At 42.0% G+C, this 16,193-nt stretch overlaps 1 protein-coding gene and 1 long non-coding RNA gene across 2 annotated transcripts in view; one reads left to right on the plus strand and one right to left on the minus strand.

The window, feature by feature from the left end:
- ASCC3 (activating signal cointegrator 1 complex subunit 3) overlaps window positions 1–9,947 on the minus strand; it is a 263,876-nt gene extending 253,929 nt beyond the window's left edge. Inside the window, exon 1 of the mRNA XM_063389711.1 lies at window positions 9,812–9,947. The gene's annotated coding sequence lies outside the window, so the exon portion shown is untranslated. The remainder of the gene's footprint in view (window positions 1–9,811) is intronic.
- A 95-nt stretch (window positions 9,948–10,042) lies between these two features.
- The window catches only part of LOC134546695 (uncharacterized), a 162,000-nt gene continuing 155,849 nt past the window's right edge, over window positions 10,043–16,193 (plus strand). The window contains exon 1 of the long non-coding RNA XR_010079245.1: window positions 10,043–10,174. This is a non-coding gene — a long non-coding RNA (uncharacterized LOC134546695). The remainder of the gene's footprint in view (window positions 10,175–16,193) is intronic.

The following is a 16,193-nucleotide window of genomic DNA, read 5'->3' on the forward strand; positions in this document are numbered from 1 at the left end:
GTTCCCTGCAGCGAGACACAAACTGTACCCCAAGGAACAGAAACTCTGAGACTTGCCTCACACATGTAGATGTACTAATAAGCAAATTTTCAACTTCAACATATGTAACATGTATGTTAATTTAAACACCAGCATAAGCCACAAATGCAAGATGGGGATGGTGGAGGTGTCATTTATTTAGTTTTGCTTTAATAGGGGGCTCTCTAAACCTCTGTTACACACCATGTTATCAACAGAGGTCTAAAACAACCTCAGGGGTTTCATCTTACTCCATTCCAGAAAGGCTTGTCACTAAAGGAAGAGATGTATGGAAGGTAAATAGGGATGTACATGTTCAAAGAAAGTAAAAGGAGAATGAAAAAAATAGGTAAGCGAGAGAAAGCAAAAACTTTGACAGCTAAGTAACACACAACACTGCATGTAACTGAGGATGGCTAAGAGGATGTGGGACACACTTCAGCAAACATAAGTGCTATAATGATACATGTGTAATACACAACTGTGTAACTGCTGGGCTAAGAGCATGCTGGAGAACTTCTTCAGAGGGTAGTAAAAAAAAGTCTCTGTAACATGCTCCTGTAGTGAACAGCAAGCACATACAAGGATAAAGCCTCCAGTGTGATTTACTGGCCACTACAAGGTGCAATTCTGTGAGGTTTTTAAAGCCTCACAGGAATGTGTTCAAGCACTCAAATCACTTACCATATTTATAGACAACTAAACAAATGCCTCAAATACTGTATTATCCCCTGGTTCTAAATAACTGGATGCTTATTAGCCACTCAACACGGCAATTATCCTTCATAATTAATGCTGATTTCCTTCAAACTAGGGTTTCAATAAGCCTCAAGGTGGGAACTGAATAATTTTGTATCTGGAGCATTCTCCCAAATGTTTTTGAAGGAAACACTAAACATCCCTTTTGAAAAAACATAATCTATTTCACCATTTACGAAGGATCTCAAATGCAATAAAATAAAAGACTAAGTCAGTACACTAATTCTTAAGGCCCTGCCTGTGATTATTACTCAAATCAAAACAGAGAGATGGTATGAGTGGGATTGCTGTCTTACTTCTTACAAACCTCTAAGTCATTCAGTTTCTTTACAGCAAAGTCACTAGCAATGTTCATACTACCTGCAAAGACAGGATGTCAGTTCTGAAGTAACTGCCTTGCCAAACACTGAAATTGCTTCTCAAGGATTTCTTTAGTAATTAATTATGGCTAACAAAAGCTTTGCGTCTTGCAGACAACACACAGTAACTGTGTAAGCAAACTGCAACTAATGCCAAGATTCACATTTAATCTTAGAGAACAATTATTCTATGAAAGCACTGAAACAGGATTTCTCGTTTAGAGAATTTTTTTTTTTTGCGTTAAGCAATTTTATCCCTAAAACTGGTAATAATAATGGTAATGCTGGCAACCTGGAACAGAAAACCTGCAAGTACCTAAACTACAGAACTATTTTTCAGAGCACAAATATGCAGAGTTTTAGACCAGTTAAGAAAGAAGCTGTAGATTCCAGAGCCCTTCTAGTAATAGACAAGAAAAATAATTTAATTGTCATGTACTAAAAGTATGGAAATGGCCTTCAAAAGAAACACAGATTCTGGCCAACTTTGGCTATGACTACATGAAAAGTTTCCGAAACTATCAGCTATAAATAGTCATCCTATTTCCAGGAGCTTTTGAGTCAGACTTTTTACCAATGGATGCTGTAAATAATACAGAAATATGCAGAAAATGACTCATTACATAAAACAAGAACCAGATGTCGCTGTTCAAACAAATGCATCAATTTAATTAAAATAATGTAAGTGTACTCTGCAATTTTGAGTGTTTGCTATGTTTTGCAATATTTGAATTTATTGCGTTCACTTAATTTTTATATAATGTTTGTAGTATTTTCTAAAACATGTCCTTTTTCTATCATTCAGTATGTTGTTTGATACCTGTCATAATTTTTGAGGAGGAAGGAGTAAGAAAGTCATGACAGAGTTTGCAGAAAACTCTCTAGTTAGTATCTTTCCAACAATACACAGCGACTGGAACCTGAAAGCTGTGTATTTTATCCATAATTCTTCTAAAAAGTGGTTTAATTTTGAATACAGTACACTACACTACCCCTTAGTCTTTCTAACACCCCTTTTAAAAGTCCCTGTCAGCATATATAAAAACTTTTCCAAAGTTATGTCTAAATAAATGAACCACTCATGGTCTAGCAGCCCTTTTATCCGTATTGTCACAGAACACTGAAGGTTCAGTCCAGCTCAGTGGTTAAAGAGTTACAAGTTTGTATTTCCTATCAGAAAAGCAGACAGAGGCACATCCATAAGACAGCTCACAGACCTAATGTGGTCAAACATTTAAGTGTAGTGAAGATCCATAGAGAGTCCCAAAAATCAACCTATCAAAACAAGCTTTTCAGTCCAAATCATGCCAGAATTTTGGGGATGCCTTCCCCTTCAGAACTTCCTCCTACTGCCTGGAGGCAATACTACCTCCTCTCCCACAAAGAGAGTTGTAAAGAAACCCAAGGTTATAACAGACCCACAAAAGCTGTCCCAAGCCAAACCACTGCCCACTTGATTTACCTTAAATATGACTTAACGTTGGTAGGATATAGGGGTGAAAAAGTCAAAATTTCAGCCTAAAAATTTATGCAAAAATTTAATTCAAGGTCTGCCTTGCATTATAAATATATTCCTACAGCCTGAAAACATGCCTACTTCAAGGCAGAGGCCCTGATACAGAGAAAAAAAAAGTTAATTAAAAATACATTTAAGCAACACTCAACTATTGGACAGATACATGGTCACATAAAGAAATATTATTAAAGGCAGGATCCTTTGTTTTCAGAGCTCACATGCCACACAGGCACTTCAAACAGCACATCAGCTGCTTGATGACTAGCAAGTAACAGCTTTCTAATTGATAATTTATCATTACTGCAGTTTAGAATTGGAACTAAAAAAAAAAAAGGGTAGTGCTGCAATGTTACAAGTGCAAATTAAAATCAAAACCAAGAAATTCTGCCAATCCTTTCTAGGCAGTCTGTCTATAAAGCCAGCCATATGCAAGAGGATATTTCGAGAAAGACACCTGTACAATTTCCTACAGTGAGGAAATCCCAAACCGTCTTTTCAAAGCTTGCAAACCTGTCTACTTATTACATAAGAAAATGAGGGGAACATAAATTGAGGCATAATATTATTCTTGGTGGATATAATAAAAAGGAAAATAGCCCCATTATGTCTCTAGTGATTTGAGGAGGTTAAAACAGGATTTTTCCAGCTGTGCATTTTTTTTAATGGTTGCATTTCTCAAGTCATAGTCATATTCTGCTAGAATGTATGTAAAATTTCTTAAAACATATTTTAGAAAATTGTACTGTAAGCTAATACATACATACATATCACCCCAGAATCTCCCACTGAACAGTTAAAAGCCTTTGAACAATTATTATAAGTATTTAGCATGGCACATAGGCTGCCTGTTCAGATTTAGAGAATCAGCTTTCAAAGATGCCCCAGAAACAATGCTACCCTAACAAGAAAATCATATAACCAAGCATTTTATTTATATTCACGTTTTGGAGCAACATCTATGTGTAATATATGACGTCATGCTCAGCAATAAAAACTCTGGGAAAAGAGAAGGAAGGGGTGTGGGGAACAAAGAAACACATCCACGCTTATGTAGTTTGTCTTTCCATGTAACTGTTAAGTATTTGCTATTTTCATCCCATTTCACAGCCAGGGGAGTGAGTGAGAGGCTAAGAGTTTGCACCTGGCTACTGGCTGGAGTCAACTTACCACAGAGATCCTCTTTACTCTTCCGTGATCTTTCAAGGAGAGGACAAATTAAAATAATGGAATCATTAAGTTTGGAAATACCTCCAGGTTCATCAAGTCTAAACCTTTGACCAAATACCACCATGCTCACTAAACTGTGTCATGAAGTGCCACATCTATTAATTTTTTGAACACTTGCTCCCCCTTAGAGCAGCAGCTAAGACTAATGTCTTGCTATTTCTTGAACAAATTAATCAGAATCCAGATTCCAAATAGAAACTCACTAAGTGCCACAGTTCAGCAGTCCTCACCAGTTTCAAAGACAGGAGTGGTTGTTTAAATGGCTGTCTGGTTTTCAAAATACTTGAATGCAGGCAAGCAAGTCACAGCTGTACAAAGTCATCTACTCATTCTCACAACTTCTCAGAAGCCAGTTTACAACTGGAAAACTGAAATTTGCGCCACAATTCACCTGACAAATGCTTCAATCACCAACCTATCATTCCACAATCACCTATTCTTGCTGTAAGACCTATTTATGTTTAAGATTCAGGCCTATAATATCAAATTCAGTCTGTTTTTTAGGCCAAATATCCAAAGTGCCTTTGGGCAAACAAGAGTAACAGATGGCTCCGAATAAACACATGCCTTAGACCAAATGATGGTTAAGTCTAGGGAAGTGTATAATTTATACCCATAAGTTCCGCATACAATAGAAGGGGAGAGCCAGCAACTTTTCTATCCCTAAAATATCAACTAGGTAAAACATTCTGCACCTTCCTTTTAAAGTTATTTTTCTCTAGCACCCACTAGATTTAACAAGACAGAAGAAGAACAAGAGTTTTATTTCTCATCTCAGAGCAGCGCTCAGCAACAGGCTGGCCACCAAACTCTAGTCCAGGTGTTTATGTACTGAATAGAAGACAGAAAACGCCAACTGCCCTTTTTGCAATACCCAAACAATCCACATTGCTACTGACACCTAACTCTTTCTTAGCTTCACTCCATTCAAATGGATTTTCATTGAACTATACATAGCTGTGTACAACTTCAAGAGGAATATCTATATCTAGAATAAGGCAAGAAACACCCAGCACAGGGATCTTTCACACCACTGGTTAATTCAGGGAGCAGCATTACCACAGAACCACAGGGTGCTGCTATTGCTTCTTCCAATCACATTTTTAGGTGTTTGTGCAGTGTTGGGGTGGCTTGACCCTGGCCAGCAGCCATGCTGCTGCCTGCTCCCTCCTCACAGTAGGACAGGGGAGCAAATAGGAAGAAGAAAAGAAAAAAAAAACTTACAGGTTGAGATATGGACAGTTTAACAGAGGAAGAAAACGAAAAACACCCCACAAGTGAAGAAATTCTCACCACATCTCACAGGGTGACCAATGCTACAAGCTCCAGTTTATTAATCTCCAAAAATCAGACATCTTGAAAGCAAAACAACCCACCCTTTCTTCTTCCTCTACCTCTGTTTTTATTTCTGAGCAATACACAGTACAGCACAACCCACTGGCCAGTTTGGGTCCACCGTCCAAGCTGTGTCCCTACATTGCCTCTTGCCTACCTCCTTGCCCCTGCTGGGCAGGGAGGGTGGAAGAAAGCTTTGATGTTGTGCAGGCCAGATACAGCCAAAACATTGCTGTGCTATCAACATTGTTTTAGCCACAAATCTCAAGCACTTCACTGTGATGAAAGTTAATTCCTAAACCCGGTATAGGAATGTGCTCACACTGGCACTGTGCAAACAGAGGCCATCAAATTCCTCAGACAGAGATGAGCATAAAGAATGCCCTGACTGTGCATCCTCTTATGTGTTGTGCTTGCAATAAACACGAAATTGCTCCTTTTTGTGATGAGGTATTTAAAAAGCAAGAAGGGCTAAATACACAATGACTGCTATTGCTCATAATGAAATGATAAGAAGGTACATGACAAAACTTAATAGTTTAAGGTGAGAATAATACCAAGTAGAATGCCTTTCCTATGAAGAACATAATTGAATTTGGGAATTCATTGCCACAAGATGCCAAAAAGACTAAAAGTTCACGTGCGCCTAGATGAATTAATGGACATCAAATACCTTGGTAGCCTCTGAACTCAACAGCTTAGAAACAGATAATCAGTTATTTAAATCACAGGTTACTAAAAGATAATATGAAAGTGAAGGTATAATTGGATTTGTCTTCCCTTTTTTCCCAGTAGATCACGTAAGCACATCCTACTGGCTGCTACAGCAGAGAGACACTAGACAAACATTTTCTTTGAAAACAGAGCTACAGGGTGAAATGACAACAGAGATTCTGAGGATTACAGTTTGGGATTTAGGAGTCTAATGTCTCTCAACCTGTTTGTGGGTCCTACCCTTGTTTCCCTCTCTTTTTAGTTCAGACATGAGCCGTTATATTTCTAACAAACATCTGGCTACACGCTATAGGTAATTTGTTAAATTGCTTTTGATAGGTAAGCTTATCTGAACTAGAGAGTAGATTTTGGTCTCAGTTCTCTCTTCAAACATTGAAGTGTAATTCAGCTGAAGAAAATGTGTAGGCTTTCTAAGCGCTCAACACCAACTTCAACAATTGTTACTACAAACAACTTACCAGGAAAACAGTAAGCTGTTATTTGGAGTAATGAGGACTTCAATTTTCTGTGGGGAAATTTTGTAGGAGAGAGAAAAGAAACTTGTTCAGCACACAAAACACCCATAGCAGCTAAAATTAAACCCACCTTTAACAGCTTCCAAATAAAATTTACTTTACAACTAACCAGCGAAAAGACAACAGGTATCTATCTTTTCTTTCCCCAACCACCTCCACACCCCATTAGCAGCTCCTGTAAATATGTAACAGAAGAGGAATGAAACATGCAAGAATAAGGCTGACCAGCCTGAGCTCCCTTTAGTATTTCTAAAGGATAAGTTTTTCAGAGAAAGCACAGTAGGTCAACAGGACCTGCAGAAATATACACTAGTGTTTTATGAAGGATGACTTTTCTATTAATTTTGTAAAAAATATTTTTCAACTATAAATGTTCCTCCTGAAAACAGAACTAACAATCTAACAGAACTATGCAATCAAAACATGAAAATTATACTGACAAGCAAGGGACTGCAACTACTCTAGAGGCAAAATTACAATCATTTTGATCAATCACAGAATGGGCAAGGCTGAAAGTGGATTATCTAGATGGTTCAACCTCTCCACTCAAGCAGGCTGATCCTAGAGCACAAGCCAGTGCAGACAGTTCTTGATTATCTCCAGTGAAGGAGACTCCACAGCCTCTCAGGGCAGCTTGTTCCAGTGCTCAGCCATCTACACAGTGAAGTTCTTCCTCCTGTACAGGCAGAACCTCCTGTGCCTGAACGTCTCCATTGCACCTTGTCCTAGTGCTTCACACCACCAAAAAGAGCCTTGATCCATCTTCTTGACACCTTCTCTTCAGACAGTTCTACACTTTTATCAGGTTTCCTCTCACTTGTCTCTTCTTGAGGTTGAACAGGCCCAACTCTCCCAGCCACTGTTCGTAAGAGAGATGTTTCAGTCCTTTAATCATCTTCATAGCCCTCCACCAGACCTGATCCAGGAGCTTCAGGTATAGCTTCAAAGCAAGTTCTGTAAACACAGAACTGACAGAATAAAACACTGTCATTTGACAAATTCTTGCCTTCTCTCTGATTCAGTGGAAGTTGTTACCTAACCTCTTCCAAAGGCCAAGCTAGCTTTTAGAGAAAACTGAGGTGTAACATGTAAACTAGTTTGTTTATACAGTGCATAAAGGCCCTAGCTGGGTCTGTACAGTTGGTCTGTATTCCCATATAAATGTGAGAGTTCCTCCAAATATCTGCACATATCACAGAATCACAGAATCTCTAGGTTGGAAGAGACCTTCAAGATCATTGAGTCCAACCCATGCCCTAACACCTCAACTAAACCATGGCACTGAGTGCCACATCCAGTCTTTTCTTAAACACATCCAGGGACAGTGACTCCACCACCTCTCCAGGCAGGCTATTCCAGTACTTTATTACTCTCTCTGTGAAAAACTTCTTCCTAATATCCAGCCTATATTTTCCTTGACACAGCCTGAGACTGTGTTCTCCCGTTCTGTCAGTTGTTGCCCGGAGAAAGAGCCCAACCCCCACCTGACTACAGCCACCTTTCAGGAATTGTAGAGAGTGATAAGGTCACCTCTGAGTCTCCTTTTCTCCAGGCTAAACACCCCCGTCTCCCTCAGTCATTCCTCACAGGGTTTGTGTTCCAAGCCCCTCACCAGCTTCGTTGCCCTCCTCTGGATGTGCTAAAGTGCCTCAATGTCCTTCCTGAATTGAGGGGCCAGAGCTGGACACAGCACTCAATGTCCTTCCTAAACTGAGGGGCCAGAGCTGGACACAGCACTCAATGTCCTTCCCAAACTGAAGGGTCAGAGCTGGACACAGCACTCAATGTCCTTCCTGAACTGAAGGGCCAGAGCTGGACACAGCACTCAATGTCCTTCCCAAACTGAAGGGCCAGAGCTGGACACAGCACTCGAGGTGTGGCCTCACCAGTGCCGTGTACAGGGGAAGAATGACCTCCCTGCTCCTGCTGGCCACACCATGCCTGACCCAGGCCAGGATACCCTTGGCCATCTTGGCCACCAGGGCACACTGCTGGCTCACGTTCAGCTGCTGTCACCAGCACCCCCAGGTCTTTCTGTGCCTGGGCACTGTCCAGCCACACCATCCCCAGCCTGTAGTGCTGCAGGGGGTTTTTGTGGCCAAAATGCAGGAATATAATTCCAAGATGATGCCAGTTTACTCTCCTCTGGCCAGAAGCAAGTTAAATGGTTCCCAAAGGAAACCATTTTACTGCATCTGCTGAAAAGCAGCACGTGTTTAACCAGACTCACCACCTCACTGCTATCATCAATGCTATCTTTAGATGAGAGACAGTTTGCATCTGACCTGTGGCTGGTTTGGTTTTCTTCCTCCTAAAAATTTAACTCTGCAACCTACCATGTGGGCATATCTAACCCTTGCTGCACTGCCTCTGAAACTTCCAATATTTTTTCTAGTCACTGGCCACACTCAAGTCAAGTCTATGCTCTGGACAGTAACAAAGCCTGACTATTAGATTTCTTCTCTGAAGAAATTGCGTTACTTGTTTCACTTCAATACTACTTTACCATCAATTCTTTAAAAAGCTGTAAGACTTAAAGGGTCTACAACAATGTTAGTATTTTAAGAATAATAACAAGACCTATATTCAGAACTCACAGGTTTTAAGCAAAGGTATTATTTGAATTCCAATATGATACACTCCTGAAGCACCTGAAGTGCAAGCCTTAGGACGCTACAAGACTGCCACGTGTGTTAGAAGCAAAGCTGTCTGTTTACCACTACCAACCAAAAAGAAGTAGTATCCGAGAAGGAAAAACACTCTATGTGACCATATGCTTTTTTCGTTCTTCATTTCTCGTTCTCTACATTTATTAACACCAGTAGGAAGTACCGAAAGTACATTCGACAGTGGTGCGTTTCCCAGTTCACCACTCCCGTCAGCGCCGTTCCGATAAGCAAAGCCCCTGAGGCTTTGCGAGAGAGGAGAGGGGAGCACACGGCACCTGGGCCTACAGGAGCGGCCTTGCATCACCCGCCGCGATGCGCGCCGGGGCTGGGGCACGGCGAGCCCTCCGCCAGCCCCGGCCCCGCTGCCGGCCCCGCGCACGCCGCCTGCCCTGCGCGCCGGAGCCAACGCGTGGCACCGGCCACCGGCGCCGCTGCCCCCCAACGCCGCGCCCCGCCGGCAGCGCAGCGACGGCCCTGCCCCGCGGGCTGCGGGCAGAGACCCGCGCAGCGGCGGCGGGACGCTCCGCCGCGCCTGGGCAGGCCGGTCCCGGCGGTCCCACTCCCCGCCGGGGTGCCGGACCGCGGCTCCGCAGGGGCGGCGGCGCAGAGCGGCGCCCGCGGCGGGCCCTCCCCGGCGGCCCCCACGCCGCGCCCGCCCGACCCCCGCCCGCCGCGCACCTGCCTTACGGCCCGCCGGTTCCGCTGCCGCCAAGAGCCGGCGCGGCGCGACACTGCCGTACGGCGAGCGGGCGGGGCCGTGTCCGGCGCGGCCCGCGGGGCTCCGGTGCCCGCGGCGGGGCCGTGCCGGGGCCGCAGGGTCCCGCTGGGCCCCGCCCGGGTCTCCGCGCTCCGCCGAGCCGGCGCCGCGCTCAGGCCTGCCTCGGCTCCAAGCCGTGCTTTCGCCGCGTTCTCTGTGCAGACAGAACGCGTCTCGCCGAGGTGTCGCGGCTGCTAAGCCCGGCCGCCCGCCCCAGTTATGCCCGGCGTGGAATATGCCGTGAGGGCAGCTCCCAGCAGGATTTCACAGAATCACAGAATCAAGTACGTTGATAAAGACGTAATCTTTATCGAGTTCAGCCTATGACCGAACACCAAACACATTGTAACCTAAACATGCCACCAAGTGACATGTCCAGACTTGCACACCTCCGGGGCCGGTGACTCTTCACTTCCCTGAGCAGCCCATTCCAGGGTCTAATCAGCGTTTATTGCCTAGAATTTTTTTCCTAATGTCCCAACTAAACCTCCCCTGGCACAGCTTAAGACTGTGTCCTCTAGTCCTGTCAGTAGTTGCCTGGGAGAAGATGCTGATTCCCACCTGGCTAAACCCTCCGTTCCGGCAGTCACAGAGAGCAGTAAGATTCCTCCTGAGCCCCCTTTTCTCCGGGCTAAACAACCACAGCTCCCTCAGGCGCTCCTCATAAGACCCTGTGCTCCTGTGTCACTGCCTCGGGCTTTCCTGGACGAGGGTGTCCGTGGTCTTCAGCCCTCAGAGCTCCTTAGCAGCTCATCCATCCGCTGCACATTTAATTCTTGCCAAACCATGTGTGTACCTCAGGGTGTGCCTCTAGAGCTTTCCCACACTTATGATTTTTGAAGCAAGCTATTTAAATAAGTGGCCTATGTTCTCAGTTGTATTCATACTGTATATATGTGTAAGGTGATGCTTTTCAATAAAGATATTATCTGCTAGATATTTAGCAGACTAGAAGTGCTAGACATTGCATGGAATTAATTTTGTCCAATGCAGATGACTTAACATAGACCTAATATGTGCCTCAAGAAAAAAAAATCTTGTTTTCTTCAGTATGTATTAATTTTTTGGAAGACATATGACATATGAAAGGGATAAAAAATATTGATAGAGAAGAGTTTATCTTAAGAAGATTACATTCCTACTACATGGAAATCCATATCTGTGTTCAACTTCTACATTTGTTTAAGAATTAGTGGAATGACACAGGTTCTTTCCATCTCGCCCTGAGATCTAATGAATTGTACTGTAAAAGTGCCAGTGCTTCTCATTTATCAGTAAAGGGGGCACAAAAAGACCAGCTGAGGTGTAGATGTATATATACTAATACCTATAGGGATATATACAAGGTGAGTAAAATTTCACCCTATTTATGGACCTAGATGGACGGAACTGTAAATTGTGGGATCAGCTTAAGGGGAAGTTGTTCTCAGGGAAAACAAGTAGTTTTTATTTTTTCTTGTATCATTTGTTTGATGTCCATATCTTTAATAATCCTTTGCTTATTCTCTTCTGTGTTGTACCAGATCTTTGGCAGCATTTCAATATTCATTAGTATCTAAATCTCCAGTTCATCATCTTGTCCTTTGAATCCTATGCCCCTTGCATGTCCAGCAAAAAGGTGTAAATAGTCTTTCTTGGTCTTTGCATCAAATCCTTCTGGCATAGCCACATAAGTAGTTCTAATTCAAATTTGAGAAAAAAGTTTCCGTCAAGTAGGCTCAATATTGTAGAATCTGAGAAGCAAGGAATATATCGGATCTTAAGTTTGCAAAATACCCTGGAAATTTCCGGGAGTTAATTCACCGCCTTACTCCCCACTTTACGTGTTCATTAATCAAGCAATATTGCAGTCAGAGTCAAACCAGTATTGTTCACCTGGAGAAAAATGGGTACTCACAAGACCCACTCCCAGTTTATGGTCACTGTGAGTACTGCCAGCTGGTGACACTTGACTTATTGTCTGCAAATGCATTATAATTTATGGACTATTGAATTTACTCTCTCTGTTTCATTTTAACAATTAAAAAATAATGCTTATATGTGAACCATGATTTTAGTTACTTAAAGTGTACTTCAGATTCAAAAAATAAATAGATTAGTAATTAAAATAACCTTGTCTTTACTTTGACAATGGAAAACTTATTAAATCACCGCCTTAGAAAAAAAATCAAGAAATTCAGCATCTGTTGAGATTGTAAGATGAACCTCGCAGACGTCCTTGAATCAGTATTAGTCTCTGCTGTGATGAGAGTATCAAGCGTTCAAAACTAACTGCTCTCTGCAGATGTCACTGTTACCAACACCAGGAGGAAAATCTTAAATCAATGTTATTATGTGACAATAATGCAGGTTACTCAGAAAACATTCCAAATCTCTATTGCCCATGATTATAAAGTAATCATATCCTGCGTGCTGCAACTGCAATGCTAGCAAAAGTCAGTGCGTTGGAGGTGCTGTTATTCAAATGAGCTGTAATTCTTTACAGTCATCTTGTTCCCATAGATTTTAATATTTTATTTAAAAGTCACTGGGAGGAGGGACTGACCTTGGCTCAATGTCAGGTGCCCACTGAAGCCACTCTATCACTCCCCTTCTTGGCTGGACAGAGCAGAGAAAATATAACAAAAGGATTGTGGGTTGAGATAAGGACAGGGAGAGATCACTAAGCAATTACTGTCACAGGCAAATCAGACCCAACTTGGGGAAAAATTAGTTCAACTTATTACCAATCAAAATCAGAGTAGAATAATGAGCTATAAAACCAAATCCTAAAAACACCTTTCCCCCATTGCTGCTTTCTTTCTGAGCTAAACTTGATTCCCTAATGCTCTACTTCTGCTCCTGCCAGTTGTGCAGGGGAACAGGGAATCTGAGCTGCAGCCAGTTCATCACACGTTGTCTCTGCTGCTCCTTCCTTCTCAGGGGCTGGATTCCTCACAGCCATCACCTGCTCCATCATTGTCCCACAGAAGACAATCCTCCATGAAGTTCTGCAGGGTGAGCCCTTCCCAGGGCTGCAGTTTTTCACTGAATGCTCCAGCATGTGTGCCTTCCACACTGCTCCAGTGTGGGACCCCCAGTGAGCCCTCAAATCCTTCCACCAAACTTGCTCCAATGTGGGCTTCCCCCAGGGCCACAGGCTCCTTTGGACATCTGCCTGCTCTGGTGTGGTTTCCTCCTTGTGCTGCTCCACTGTGGACCTTTTTGGGTTGCTGGGGACATAGCTGGTCTCACCACAGTCTGCATCATGGGCTGCCAGGCAATCTCTGCTCCAGTGCATGGAGTGCCTCCTCCCCCTCCTTCTTCACTGATGTTGGTGTCTTCAGAGCTTTTTGTCTCATGTTCTCACTCCTCTCTCCAGCTGCAGCTGCTGCAGCTCAGGTTTCTTCTATCTTCTTGAATCTGTTATCACAGAGGTGCTATCATCAACACTGACAGGCTCAGCCTTGGCCAGTGGTTGGTCCATCTTGGAGTTGGCTGGTACTGGATCTGTCAGACACAGGGGAAGCTTCTGGCAGCTTCTCACAGAACCCTGTGCTCCCCACCCCGCCCCCCTTAGGAAAATTGGGCCACACAATACAATTGCACAGACATCATGAGTGTTCTGGAAGTTCTTAAAACTGAACACACAGTGTATCATAAGAAAATACTGCTGAGGAAATATAAGAAAATAGGTATCTACAGCTGCATAAAAATTCATAATTCAAATTTGTTCCTTGAGACCTGAGCCTTTTATAATGTCATGCAGGCTACATATATCATCTCCATTATTACTAGTTCTTATGCACTGCTGTCTGACTTCAATCTATTTATGTTATCTTCTACTGGATATGAATGTGCCTGGATTTAACCCCCAGTTGCTTTTCTTTAGCACAGTGAGTTTTCAAAGCAGTCTTAAATTTTGTCCATAGTTTTTCAAATTAATTAAGCAGTCTGATACTTCTGTGCTGGGGAATGTCTATGTAGGTAGAATGGAAAACATATTTCTTGTTAGTCTCCATTTGTTATTTCTTAAGTGTATTTAGAAGTGCAACAGAATTGCTTGCTTCACAGTATGGATAAAGGGTGAACACACACACATGATCATAATTTTAAATGCACGCATTATCATAATTTGACAGAATTCTTAAGTGGCAGTGGACAAATCTTCTTTGTTTCTTTTTTTCTTTCTTTCAGTTTCTGAGCCTAAGTTTAAACAGTTACAAGATTCCTAATAATCCCCACCACTACAATTTTAATTAATGCTTATAGAATTAAATATGAATGAGCTTACATATATACCAGTTAAATATGGAAAACATTATAATTTTGCTTTTTTTCTTTAAGAAAAGAAAAAAAGCACGTTTTGTTTCAGAGAAGCCTTCAATTTGCTTTTTAAATAAACCCATCATAATCCAATAGAAAATTTGTACTATCATATCCAACAAGAAGCCTGAATTTAGAAAGCATCATAGATATTTTAAAAATATTGCCCAATATTGATTTAGAGGATAATTTTGGAAGTCTTCTTTAGCCATCATGTTTCTGTACCTTGGTGATATGTCTAATCTGATTGATGCTTACATAATTTCAAGACAAATGCTCTGTATCATGTTTCGTGGATTTTGTATTGACATATTTGCCAGCTCATTATCAGAGGAAAATGAAAAAAGAAAGTAAACCAAAAGTAAACCAAAAGTAAACCAAATAAAAATATCTATTCATTTGGAACATAAAACAAGTAAGATTTCTTTTCTGAAAATCACCATATGCAACAGTTTAAAAATAGAATAGGAATAGGAATAGGAATAGGAATAGGAATAGGAATAGGAATAGGAATAGGAATAGGAATAGGAATAGGAATAGGAATGGGAATGGGAATGGGAATGGGAATGGGAATGGGAATGGGAATAGGAATGGCAATAGGAATAGGAATAGGAATAGGAATAGGAATAGGAATAGGAATAGGAATAGGAATAGGAATAGGAATAGGAATAGGAATAGGACAGTTTTAATTGGAAGGGAGCTACAATGATCATCCAGTTCAACTGTCTGAACAATTCAGGGCTGGGCAAATTAAATCATGTTATTAAGGGCATTGTCCAAATGCCTCTTAAACCCTGACAGGCTTGAGATATTGACCATCTCTCTAGGTGTTCCAATGTTTGACAACCCTCGTGGTAAAGAAATGCTTCTTAGTGTTCAGTCTAAACCTCTCCTGGCACATCTTTGAACTCTCCCCACATATCCTATCACTGAATCCCAGGGAAAAGACCCCAGCACCTTCTTCTCCACTTCCTCTCCTCAGTAAACTGTAGGGAGCAATGAGGTCACCCCTCAGCCTCTTTGTCTCCAAACCAGGCAAACCTGACATCCTCAGCTGCTCCTCACAGGATATGACTTCCAGCCCTTGCTCGGCTTTCTTGTCCGCCTCTGGGCACATTCAAGGACATTCCCATCCTTCTTAAATGATGGGGCCCAGAGCTGCACACAGCGGTCTAGGTGACACCACACCAATACCAAATACAGTGGGACAGTCACCTTTTCTGGCTCTCTGTGCTGTGTTTGGTGCATCCCAGGATGTGGTTTGCTGTCTTGGCTGCCAGGACACACTGCTGCCTCATACTGGATCTGCTGCCAGCTTGCAACCCCAGACCTCTGTTTGCAGGGCTCTCCATCCATTCCTCTACCAGTTTATACTTAAGCAGATGGATAGAGTAAAACTTTGAATAAAATGACAACTGATGTTTGTGGCAGAAAAATTGTCGCCAGATTTTAATCTTTGTGAGCGATATTAACAGGTTTGAGAACTTGTAACTTACGTAAATGTTGATAGGACACTATCTTGCCAGAGAGCTGACCTCTTGGATAATATTGTTAGTAAACAGTCATGAACTATAGAACTATTAGTTAAACCCAAGAAAAATGCTAGAACTGGATTCCATGTTTCATAACTTGTTAATTTGTTTAAAAATTATTTATAAACTAAGAAAAAATTATGTGTGTGTCATGAATGGGACACGCTCAGAAATACAAACCAGAAAGGATCTATATTGGTCTGAAGGATATAGACAGTGTTTTATTTCTTGCTTCTTTTCATTCCTTCATTAGTGATTTTGAAAGAATACACATTAAATGATTCTTTTACATAGATAATTTCAATGTAGTGCTGAAGCAAACTGAGCTGAAAAGTTAAGTTATCATGGTCAACTGGCTTTATACCCATTTAGGCTGATATTAATTGTTAATACTGTAGAGTCACATTTGGAACCTGGTGGGTGGACCTTACCTGTTTCTCTGTGCCCTGGTGGCATATAGAACAAG

Source organism: Prinia subflava, chromosome 2 (genome assembly GCF_021018805.1).
Source record: "Prinia subflava isolate CZ2003 ecotype Zambia chromosome 2, Cam_Psub_1.2, whole genome shotgun sequence".
NCBI lineage: Eukaryota > Metazoa > Chordata > Aves > Passeriformes > Cisticolidae > Prinia > Prinia subflava.